This window comes from Lemur catta, chromosome 24 (genome assembly GCF_020740605.2).
Source record: "Lemur catta isolate mLemCat1 chromosome 24, mLemCat1.pri, whole genome shotgun sequence".
Lineage (NCBI taxonomy): Eukaryota > Metazoa > Chordata > Mammalia > Primates > Lemuridae > Lemur > Lemur catta.
The window spans coordinates 4,520,990-4,533,394 of NC_059151.1; positions in this window are offsets into that span (position 1 = coordinate 4,520,990).

Below are 12,405 nucleotides of genomic sequence, written 5' to 3' on the forward strand. Positions count from 1 at the left end.
AAAAGTAAAAAAACAAAAAAGAAAGAAAGAAAAGAAAAAAGCTTATAGAATAAGGATATAAAGAAAGAAAATATTTTTGTACAGCTGTACAATGTGTTTTCAGATATTACTATGAAAGAGTGCAAAACTTAGAAAAATTAACAAGTTTATAAAGCAAAGAAGTTACAGTAAGTTAATTTATTGTTGAAGAAGAAAATATTTTTATAACTTTAGTGTAGCCTGAGTGTACAGTGTTTATAAAATCTACAGTTATGCACAGCAATGTCTTAGGCAAGACCTTCACTCACTACTGACTCACTGACTCACCCAGAGCAACTTCCAGTCCTGCAAGCTCGGTTCCTGCTAAGTGCCCCATACAGCTGTACCACTGTTTTTATCTTTTATACTGTATTTTTACTGTACCTTTTATATGTTTGTTTATGTTTAGATACATAAATAGTTACCATTGTGTTACAGTTGCCGACAGCATTCAGTAGGGTAACATACCCTACAGGTTTGTGGACTAGGGTCAATAGGCTACATCCTATAGCCTAGGTGTGTAGCAGCCCAGTGTAAACACACGCTATGATTTGCACACACCTAACAACGCACTGTTCAGAACGCGTTCCCATTGTTCAGAGATGCAAGACTGTATCCGAGCTGCCAAATGAAGAAAGTACAACATGCTCCTGTGTCATCATTGGAGATGAACTGGATAAACTACATCTTGGGGGGGGGGGGGTGCGGGTAAAGCACAGCTGTTATTATTTAATCCTCACCTAGCATGATCTCTAACCACAGCAAAACAAGCACTGAAAATGATGCTCGGCATTTCACATTGTATATTTAAACATGACCTTACTTGCTGACTATGGAGAGAGGTGACAAAAGGCAGAGTCTCTGTCTTCAGGTTGCTCAAACCCTACCCGTTCCTAATGTACCCCCAGGGGGAAACAGGACCTTTCAAAGACTTGGGTCAATGAAGAATTAGGCCTAAACTTGGCTTTGGTGCAGGTGGAGCAGGAGGAAGTGAAAGCACCATAGGAATCGCTGCAAGACGCTTGGAGCGCCCCCTGCTGGAACCTAGTGGCAAAGGCGCAGCAGTGACCGGAGCCCTCTGCCCTGGAGGTGGCAGAATAGAAACAAAAGGAAGAAATGACTCTGAAAGTTAGCTTTGACACCAGGTTAAAGGGGAAGTTTTAAACAACAGTAGTCTTTTTTTTTTTTTTTTGAGACAAAGTCTCCCTCTGTTGCCCTGGCTAGAGTGAGTGCCATGGTGTCAGCCTAGCTCACAGCAACCTCCAACTCCTGGGCTCAAGTGATCCTCCTGCCTCAGCCTCCCGAGTAGCTGGGACTACAGGCATGCGCCACCATGCCTGGCTCATTTTTTCTATATATATTTTTAGTTGTTTGGCTAATTTCTTTCTATTTTTAGTAGAGACGGGGGTCTTGCTCTTGCTCAGGCTGGTCTCGAACTCCTGACCTCGAGCGATCCTCCCGCCTCGGCCTCCCAGAGTGCTAGGATTACAGGTGTGAGCCACGGCGCCCGGCCTAACAGTAGTCTTTATTCTAGCGTTTTTATGTAAGGTTTGTGGCTTTTCCTTCTCCTTTAGGAATAGTTGCCTAATACTAGGAAAAAGCATGAATGTGTTTTCTTAATAGACACCTCAAGGGAAGCAGGGCATCACGTCACTTTAGAACACTGATGACAGAACATTCAATTACAGCCCAGACTTTTTTTCACTGTGCAACTTTTGTAAAGTCATTTACCTTCTCTGTACTGTGCCCAATTTTGAAGTGAAGACGACAGGCCAGGCGCCGTAGCTCACGACTATAATCCCAGCACTTTGAGAGGCCGAGGAGAGAGGATCACTTGAGTCCAGGAGTTTGAGACCAACCTGGGCAATATAGTGAGACCCCATCTCAAAAAAAATTAAAATTAAAAATTAGCCAGGCAGGGGGCATGCGCCTGCAGCTCTAGGTACTCAAGAGGCTAAGGCAGGAGGATCACTTGAACCTAGGAGTTTGAGGCTGCAGTGAACTATGTTGATGCCGCTGCATTCTAGCCACTGCAACAGAGCGAGATCTCGGCTCTAAAAAAATTAAAATAATTTTTTTAAAAGTGAAGATGATGATAACAATCCCAAACTCTTTCATAATGGGAAAGTAAACAAGAAGATAACAGTTATGAAAACAAACTTCCCAAGTGCTACACAGTTTTCTCATGGCTAAAATCCCAGAACTGGCCGATAGCCATGTTCCCAGATGAACGCAGTGTTGAGTCTCAAGCATGGTGTCAGGGCCTGGTGACAGTGGTGAATTAAAGTTTTTCATCCTCCCAGAACTCACAGTCCAACAGCCTACCGGGGAAGATGCTGTGATAAGACAAATAACAACAATAAAACATGGCAAACCTATAAAAGAAGAATATATTGGAAGGTCATAAGAACACAATTGAAAGGCTACAAAGAAAAGCTGTATTTGAGCTGGGTCTTAAATAATGTGGTAATTGCCAGTACGTACTTCTTTCTTAAAATTGTTTAACTGTTGTCAGTAGAAACTCTCTTCCAAAACCTTAAAAATAATAATAATCATTAAGACAACAGAAAGTTAGCCTAGTTCTAGTTTATTTCATTGGAAGGTTTAAGCACAACATATTGATGCAATCATTGCTTAAATAAACAAATCATTATACTGACAGATATATCAACATGGGTGTAAGTAAAATATCAATTGATCTACGGGAAGAAATTAATGGAGTAACAGATTATAAATTGTATATTTATAATTTATATCCTACTTCTGAAAATATTAGGCTTGATAGCTTACAGTTGGCATATTGAAGATAATAATACAGATTTAACAGTGACGATAATGAGTTCTAATGAGTTCTGGTTTTGCTCCCTCTTCAGAAAAACAGGGCTGTGGCCTCTTAATGCTTTAGAACAGGATGCTAAATGTTACATTTTATATTCCACGCATTTCTTATATTCTCTGGATTTCTCAACAAGCATATTCTTAGGGAAGGAAAAAAAGAGGGGAACTGTTTTTTGAAAATATTTGTTATATATCCTTATAAAGCACTTAAGTCAGCACTGTCTAATGTAACTTTTTGTTCTTTACCTATTCTTTTAAATAAGGTAGTCACTGGCCACATGTAATTCTTGAGTACTTGAAATGAAGCTAGTGTAACGCTGAGAAACTGAATTGTTAATTTTATTTAATCTTAATGAATTTATCTGGCCAGCAGCTACCCTATGGACAGCACACAAGTAAAGCTATCGTTGGAAAAATCAGAAAGATATTAGACTTCTTTATATTTATTTTAGCAATTATTTAATATTTTCATCTGGAAATACATATGATAGGCAGAATCATGAAATTTTCAGTGCTTAAGGCCTCCAAAAATTTTAATCTGGCCCTGTATATATTGGCTCAATGGGATAATGTAATTTTCCATGGTGTCCGCCTGTATTGTATCACTAAATTGTGGTGAACTGGGACAATTAACTTAGAAATCAAGTTTACCATCCCAGTGGGTCTCTCTGACTCTTTTTTTCATGCAAATATTGTTTCAAGACATCTATTTTAAGTTCAATACATTCTATCATATAACAAAATTGGTCTTGTTTCTATTCAATCAGAATATTTTAAAGTGTTCTCTCTATTAAAAAAAATGAAAACACCTCCCACACTATTTTGACATATCTAAGAATATTCTCTAAAGTTTGTTCAAGGTTCTTCCTTTTCACTCTCATTTCCCACCTTAAGTTCTACTTACTGATTTCTTATGAACCAATGTTTATTTCACTGTTGTTTTTTTTTTTTTTTTTCTTTTAACAAGCAGAGAATATGTCTTTCTCATTCATCCTTTGAGAACCCCCTGCGGTAGCCAGTCACACAGCCTTTCCAAAGTTGTTTTTGGCTGGGCACGGTGGCTAGTGCCTGTAATCCCAGCTACTCAGGAGGCTGAAGCAGGAAAATCACTTGAGCCCAGGGGTTTGAGACCAGCCTGGGCCATTATAGTGAGACCCCTTGTTAAGGAAAAAAAATGTTGTTTTGGATGTTCATTTTAATGTGATTTTGCATATATACAAAAGTGATCGGGAAGAATCCTATAAAATTCAGGTCCATATGCCTTCATCCTGCCCTCCTTCCATCTTTCATATTGAAGCTAAAAAGATGCATCTTAAACACAAATTTGACTCTTTCATCCCTTGTTTAAAATCTTGGATGGTTTCCCATTTCTCGTAGGATAAAGCCTAAATTACTTGGTTGGAGTAATTTATGATTAGCCCTTTCTGCATTTCTTTAGTCTTATCTTCATGCCCCACTGGGGTCTCTCAGCTCAGCACTCTGAACGCCCCACAGATTCCCCAGAGCTGTGGATTTTCTTGTCTTCAGTACAATATATATATTTTTCTCATCCAATAAGGTTCTTCTCTGCCTGCTCCCCTCTCCCCCCACCTTCACCTTTTTCCCTAACTCATATTCATCCTTTGATGATCACTGGGAATTCAGCTCCTCCTGGCCCCTAAATATTGAGGTTCTATGTGTCCCAGTAGAGGATGGGAATTCCTGCTAGAAATGCACATTGTTTACGACAGTAATTTAATAGTCATTCACTCTGGGGAGAGTTCAGCTCTTATTATGTCTGTTATACATGCATGTTTTTTTACTTGTCATTCTCTTTCTGATCAGTCCCCCAGCCAGGGACCTTTGAGGAACATTGATTGTGTTCACTGCCATCTTCACTGCCTAGCACATTGGCTCATAGTAGGTGTTCAATAAATATCTGATTAAATATGTGAACTTTAAGTTATTTTAAAGTAAGTGGGGAGTATAGTAGATACAGGAAGTCTCCCCCAAAAGGCTATGATGTTTCTTTAAAAACCTGGAAGATACAGTAGGTAAATATTTGTTGGCTTGAGGAATGAATAAGGCTTAGATTCTCTTAAGATATTCAAGTGAGACATGGAAAGGTGTTTCGGTTGCTTTTTTGCTCCTGAGCTCAGTAGTGAAGGAATGAATAACTACTCAAAACATATAGAGTTTAGAGAGAAGAGAGACCAGAATCTAAAGGAGAAAATGGCCTCCTCGGCTAACTTCCTCCCCCTATTTATTTCCAAGGACACGTGCAGAGGCTCAGGGCCCTTTGCTAATTTCTTTAACAACTTCCATACAGGTCAGCTGTTTTCACCTGCCCTTTGCACTCAGCAAATGAGCAGCTTCCGGGCAGGTGTTTTTACCTGACCCTTCATTCCCCTTGCTCACGTTCTTTCCATCCATCCATCCATCCATCCATCCTTCTAGGCCCTTCTAGGCCCAGCCCCTACAGAAAGGGGCTTGGGAAGGGGACCTCCAGTGCTTGTGTAAGAATCGGACTCCATCAGCACCACCTGAGCCAGGAGTTAAGGCTGCAGTGAGCTATGATAGCGCCACTGCACTCAGCCTGGGCGACAGGGTGAGACCTTGTCTTAAAAAAAAAAAAAAAAAATTTAACAAAGAATCCCCTCCATCAGATGTGTAGATAGACTTGGGAGGAACAAAGCTCCTTTGTTTCCCAGTACCTCTCTCCAAGCTGTCTACTGAATCACCCAAATCAAGGAGCCTGTGCACTTCTAATAAAATGGAAAGTTCGCTAGGACCGCTCTGCTTGATACTAGATAAGAGAAAAGAGGATGTGGCAAGGCCACGCTTTAACCTTGGGTACTTCTTTCTCAGCCCCGCTGTCATCCTCCTTCAAATAACCCAGAACACAGGAAACAGGCAGCAGGTGTCTCAGCAGCACAAACATTATCCTTCAGATGGTGAATTTGAAAGAACCTTGGGCCGAAATTACCCACATGGCTTCTGCAAGTTAAGCTCTATTTGAAAAACACTGTTTGTAAAATCTCCTTGTTGCTGGGCACAGTGGTGTGCACCTGTGGTCCCAGCTGCTCAGGATGCTGAGGTGGGAGGATCACTTGAGCCCAGGAGTTCGAGGGCACAGTGATTATGCCACATCACTCCAGCCTGGGTGACACAGCAAGACCTTTTTGCAAAATTAGTTTGTTATTCTCAGTAATAAAAAGAAAAATTACATTCTGAGTAATTAAGAAAAAAAAAAGAGAGACTATCCCATGAGGTTAAGTGCTAATTCTCAGTCATCAGCCTCCAGATTCTTCTCTCCTCTTTCCATGCCTTTTTCATAGGAATTTTCTCTAAGAGCAAACATTCGAGCTTCTATGATCTGACCTCCCTCATCTGGTAGACATTCAGATGGATTTTTTTTTTTTTAATTGAGACAAGGTCTCACTCTGTTGCCCAGGCTAGATAGAGTACAGTGGCGTCATCATAGCTCACTGCACCTCAAACTCCTAGACTCAATTGATCCTCCTGCCTCAGCCTCCTGAGTAGCTGTGACTACAGGCACATACCACCATGCCCGGCTAATTTTTCTATTTTTTGTAGAGACAGGATCTCACTGTTGCCCAGGCTGGTCTTGAACTCCTGGCCTCACGTGATCTTCCTGCCTCGGCCTCCCAGAGTGCTGGGACTACAGACGTGAGCCACTGTGCTGGACCCAGATGGAATTTTTAATGTTCTGTGAAAGTTCTAATAATGTACTATCGGGGCCGGGCACGGTGGCTCACGCCTGTAATCCTAGCACTCTGGGAGGCCGAGGCGGGTGGATCGCTCGAGGTCAGCAGTTCAAGACCAGCCTGAGCGAGACCCTGTCTCTACTAAAAGTAGAAAGAAATTATCTGGCCAACTAAAAATATATATAGAAAACATTAGCCGGGCATGGTGGTGCATGCCTGTAGTCCCAGCTACTCGGGAGGCTGAGGCAGGAGGATCACTTGCGCCCAGGAGTTGGAGGTTGCTGTGAGCTAGGCTGACGCCACTGCAGCCCAGTCTGGGCAACAGAGTGAGACACTGTCTCTTAAAAAAAGGAAAAGAAAAAAGAAAAAGAAAATGAAAATTAGCACCTTGCAATAACGGTAGGCATGAAAACCAGCAGTCTAGTAGCTCTGGAGATGGGCAGAATAGGTTTGGAACTCCACAAAAGTCCCAACCCCAAGCCATTATTTGACTTATTTGGAAACCCCACTTGGAAGGCTTGTGTTTATTTGATCTGCCCCAGAGATCACCTACTGTGAACAGCCTTTTCCCTGGGGCAATTTTTGGAAACAACCAGCAGGAATTGCTTAATATCACAATTAATAAAGGGATCAATTCAGCAAGAGAATATAACAATTGTAAATATATATGCACACAACACTGAAGTTCCCAGATATATAAAGCAAATATTATTTGATATAAAGGGAGAGATAGACCCCAGTACAATAATAGTTCTATATGGTATACTCCACTCTCAGCATTGGACAGAAAAATCAACAAAGAAGCACTGGATTTAAACTGTACCATTGACCAGATGAACCTAATAGACATTTACAGAACGCTTCACCCAACAGCGACAGGAAACAAATCCTCTTCATCAGCACATGGAAGATTCTCGAGGATTGACCATATGTTAGGACAAAAAACAAGTCTCAAAAAGTTTTAAAAAAAAATCAAAATCACATCAAATATCTTATCTGACCACAATGGAATAAAACTAGAAACCAGTAACAAGAGGGACATTTGAAACTATACAAATACATAGAAATTAAACAACAGGCTCCTGAATGCCCACAGGTGAAGGAGGAAATTAAGAATGAAGTTCAAAAATTTCTTGAAACAAATAAAAATAGAAACACAACATACCAAAACCTATGAGACACAAGAAAAACAGTATTAAGAGACAAGTTTATAGCACTAAACACCTACATAAAAAAAAAAACTAGAAAGATTTCAAATAAACAACATAAAATGCATCTCAAGTAACTACAGAAGCAAGAACCAAACCAAATCAAAATTAACAGAAGGAAAGAAATAACAAAGCTCAGAGCAGAAATACATGAAATTGAGACTAAAAAACAACACAAATGATCAATGAAAACTTTTAAAAAATGAATTCATCGTGACAAAAAATATCGTGCCTTCTAGAGGATATTGGAAAATCTGATCTTTTAAACAGGAGAATAAAACAATTTATTTATTAATTATCCCAGGTTAAAAAAGGTCTTTGCTGGCACTTACATTTCAGCATGCAAACCCAAAAGCTTCAATATTAATTGTCTTCCAAAGGTGGGTTTTATTAAATCTTTGGGTCCTATTTGCAGTGCTCAAGAGAATTAGAAATGTTCACTTTATTTTGAAGTAGAAGCTGGAAAAAAACAGGATGAGGCACTTGGCTCCGTTAATTAACAAGGGCCGAGTTCCTTTGAACACTGCCAACTCGAGCAGACTTAGCGTGGCTTGTGCTACAAGCCGCTGTTCACAGTGGGACTCAGTTCGTACTGGCGAGTTTGGCCAAGGGCCACTTTGTCTCTGCACAGAGGGGGGCACTTCAGAGCAAGTGACGGCTCTTCTCCGCCACGCTGAGATTAATTTGCTATATGCTCACTCCTGTTTTTCTAGAATTCTGAAAAAGAAAGTTGTTCCTTGTCCCCAAAAGGGCTGCTTAGTAGGAAACGACTGTATCCAGTGTCGTTATTCAATATCTTGAGAATAGGAACACCTTCATGTGAAGTCATGACTGAGGGATGTGACTGTGTGATTCAGGGAGGTGACTATGTGCTGGTGACAGCAATAACTCTGCTGTTTCCGGTGTTGCCCACTATAATCCATTGTCCACACAGTGGCCAGAATGACTGTAAGACTAGAAACAATCGAGATCATACTACTTTACTTTCCTAATGGTTTTCTCTTGCACTTAAAACCCAAAAGCCCTGCAAAGGCCTATGCAGTCCTACAAAATCTGGCCCCTGGCTATATATCTGACCCTGTCTCCTACTTCTAGTCTCTTCAACAAATGCAAAGAAAGCAAGAGATGGAAAGAGAACTATAGGTTTAAAGAAACTTAAGAGACCTATAAACTACATGCAATGTGTGGATCCTGGTTGGCGTCTGAATTGAACAAAATAACTGTAAAAAAAAATGAGGCAATTTGGAGTAACTTGATCATGGCCTGGATATTTGTAATCATAACGTGATTTTTATTTTTTTGTTTTAGTCTTTACCTTTTAGAGACACACACTAAAATATAGGCGAAATAATACAATGTCTGGGATTTGCTTCAGAATAATCTAGTTGATAGAGGGAGGCATGGGGGGTATAGATGAAATAGAATTGGGTATGAGGAGAAAATTATTGAAGATAGATGTTAAGCTTATTATATTATTCATTTATTTATTTATAGAGACAGGGTCTTGCTCTGTCCCTGAGGCTGGAGTGCAGTGGCTTAATCATAGCTCATTGCAGCCTTGAACTCCTGGGCCCAAGGGATCCTCCTGCCTCAGCCTCCTGAGTAGCTGGGACTGGAGGTGTGCACCACCATGCACAGCTAATTTTTCTTGTTTTTGGTAAAGACAGGGTCTCGCTATGTTGTTCAGGCTGTTCTCAAACTCCTGGCCTTAAGCGATCCTCCATCCTCGGCCTCCCAAAGTGCTGGGATTATAGGCATGAGCCACCATGTCTGGCCAAGCTTGTTATACTATTTATACTGGGAGTTTTTAATATTATTCTTTCTATTGCCCCCTGGGTCCTTGACAGAACTCTCCCCTCACAAGAAAGCATTTGGGAAATTGCATCTGAAAAAACTCAATAAAAGAACAAAATCAGTTTGTTCTGATTAAATTCAAAGGATCTTTGAATTTAAACTTTATTGTTAATGTATTTGCATATTGGTTTAATTTTTGACTTAGCAATCCTGTTTCTATTCCAGTTGGAAATCTAAAAATTTCTGTAAGCATCTTAAGCCATTTTTCCTCTTGCAAAATTCTCAAAATGTCCTGGTAGTTCTAGAATTTCAGGGTCCAAGATATATCTCCTCAACATCTCTGTACCTCTAAGAAGAGGCACAAATGTACAAGTTTTAAAAGCAGGAGATAGCATGGTATCTTAGAAAAAGTGTAATCTTTGAAGTTAGACATCTGCAATTCTAACTCTGTCCTTTACTAAGGACATCGCTATGGACAACCTGAGAATCTGTTTTCTTTTCTGTAAAACTAGGGATTGTAGAACCTAATTTGAAGCAAAGTTGCGAGAACAATATGAAATAATATACATTTCATTTAGATAGTATGTACTGTAGTAGATAGCATGCAGAAGATGCTTAATAACTCGTTTCTTACTGTTTATCAAGAAACAGTAATAGAAATATCAAAGTTTACTGTTATCAGTCATTCAGTTTTTAGTTCTCCGTATTTTTATTTAACTTTTCCTATCTTTGCATTTTTTCTTGCAGACCAGAATGTAAGCTTTAATTCAAGGAAGCTTTAATTTGTTTATATTGTTTATTGGTGTGTAATAGTGATGGACATCATAAGTGATTATAATAATAGATTGAATTAAGCCAAACAATATGTTTGGCCTCTAAGTTTAGGCATCAAGAACTGTTGAATCTCTAACATTAACAATGTCTATGAACATCACCAGGGACGTATTTTTTTTTTTACTACAGTTAGTAGACTTGTATTTGAGTGTTCAGTGTGTGACAAGCCCTGTTCTAGGTACAAGAGGGTACTGTAAGTTGGAAAGGCTGGTTAACATTATGAAATTGATTATATGTATGTTTTTTTCTATTGTTTTTGTTAACGGGAATAGTAGCACTTTCATCCCTTTGCTGCAATTCTGTCATGTTTTGTATTACGAGCAATTTACTTGACATCGTATGTGCTTGGCATTAAAAGCAGGGTAAGGATTCTCTTTTCAAAAGGGGCATAGTTAGCTGCTGGACTGTCTGCCAAAGCAAGTTTCCCTCCCTCCCTTTAACCTCCCAGGGAGACAATTGGTTACATTCTAAGCAGATGCTTGCTCAGAGAGTGGGCCGCAAGCCGTGGGCAGCCTGCTCATTTAATTTCAGGCAAGATCTTTGTGTTTTTTATTATATTAATTAGTGTATTGGCAAGGTCGAATGGGATTTTTAAACCAGCAGGGATTTTTTGCTGATCCCTTAATTTGCGGTTTGTGATGGCTCTTTTGTTTTTGTTTTTGTTTAATTTTTCCACTCATTAAATACTGGAATCTAGCATTCGCTGTAACTCCTTGCGATGCCGGATCTTTAGGGAGTGATGGATGAAGACAGATGGGGGCTGTGCTGAGAAGGGCAAAATGCTTTGGTGCTGCCTTGAAAGTCGGCTGCTGCCCTGAATTTCTGCATGTAGGCAGATGTTCAACTGCAGGAATGAGCTCTGAGCCAGAAGATGCCACACCATGGGTGCTTTTTAGTGATGTGTAAAAGAATTCTTTAACCTTTTACTCCAGTTTTATTTTATGCAAGTAAAAACCACCTGACTGAGACATCTTGGGCTGGTGAAAAGAAGACTAGAGGATATGCATGGGAAAGGGATTTATTTGTACCATTGAATGTCGAGGGAGATTTTACTATTGACCATGAAGTAACAGTTGAAGGCAAAGATGCTCCGTATGTTACCTCGTCTAATCCTCACCAGAACTGTCTTAGTTAATAAATCTCAGTCCAGTCCAGTTTAATGCTTCATTCTCAAATTCAACATAAGTCTTATTTCTTTCTCTACTTCCAGTGTAGATTTGACCCATGACTTTGTGGGGAAAACTACATAGGCAGCTTTTGTACCCCTCTGTCCAGTGCCTATAAAGTAATGGAAATTGGCCAGGCACAGTGGCTCACGCCTGTAATCCCAGCACTTTGGGAGGCCGAGGTGGGAAGATTGCTTGAGCCCAGGAGTTTGAGACCAGCCTGGACAACATAGCAAGACCCTGACCCGTGAAATGTTTCATTTGAATAGGCGTGCATGAGGATCTCCATTCGGTGCCTGCCCCGTGCCCTTCCCAGCTGTGGCAGAAAAGGCCAGTTGTCCACTAAGCCCTTGTGCTTCCCCTTCCACAATGTGGAGCTATTTTTGGGAAGCCACTACCCTCACAAGGACTGTTTATTCCTGAGCCTTTCCCACTTATTCTGGGTTGAGGTTTTTTTTTTTTAATAAAACTTACCCTTTTAACCACTTGTATGCACACAGTTCAGGGCATTAAGCATATTCACGTTGTTGTGCGACTGTCACCACTGTCTATCACCAGAACTTTGTCATCGTCCCAAACTGAACCTCTGTGCCCATTAAACAATAGCTCCCATCCCCTCCTACCTCCATGCCCTGTCTACCTCTGTCTCCATAAATTTGCCTATTTCATGTACTCATATAAGTGGAACCAAACTGGATTCATCTTTTTGTGTCTGGCTTCTTTCACTTAACATGACGTCTTCAAGGGTAGTCCACCTTACAGCATGTTGATGGAGTTTGGATATCTGTCCCCTCCAAATCTCATGTTGAAATCCGATCCCCAGTGTTGGTGGTGGGGCTG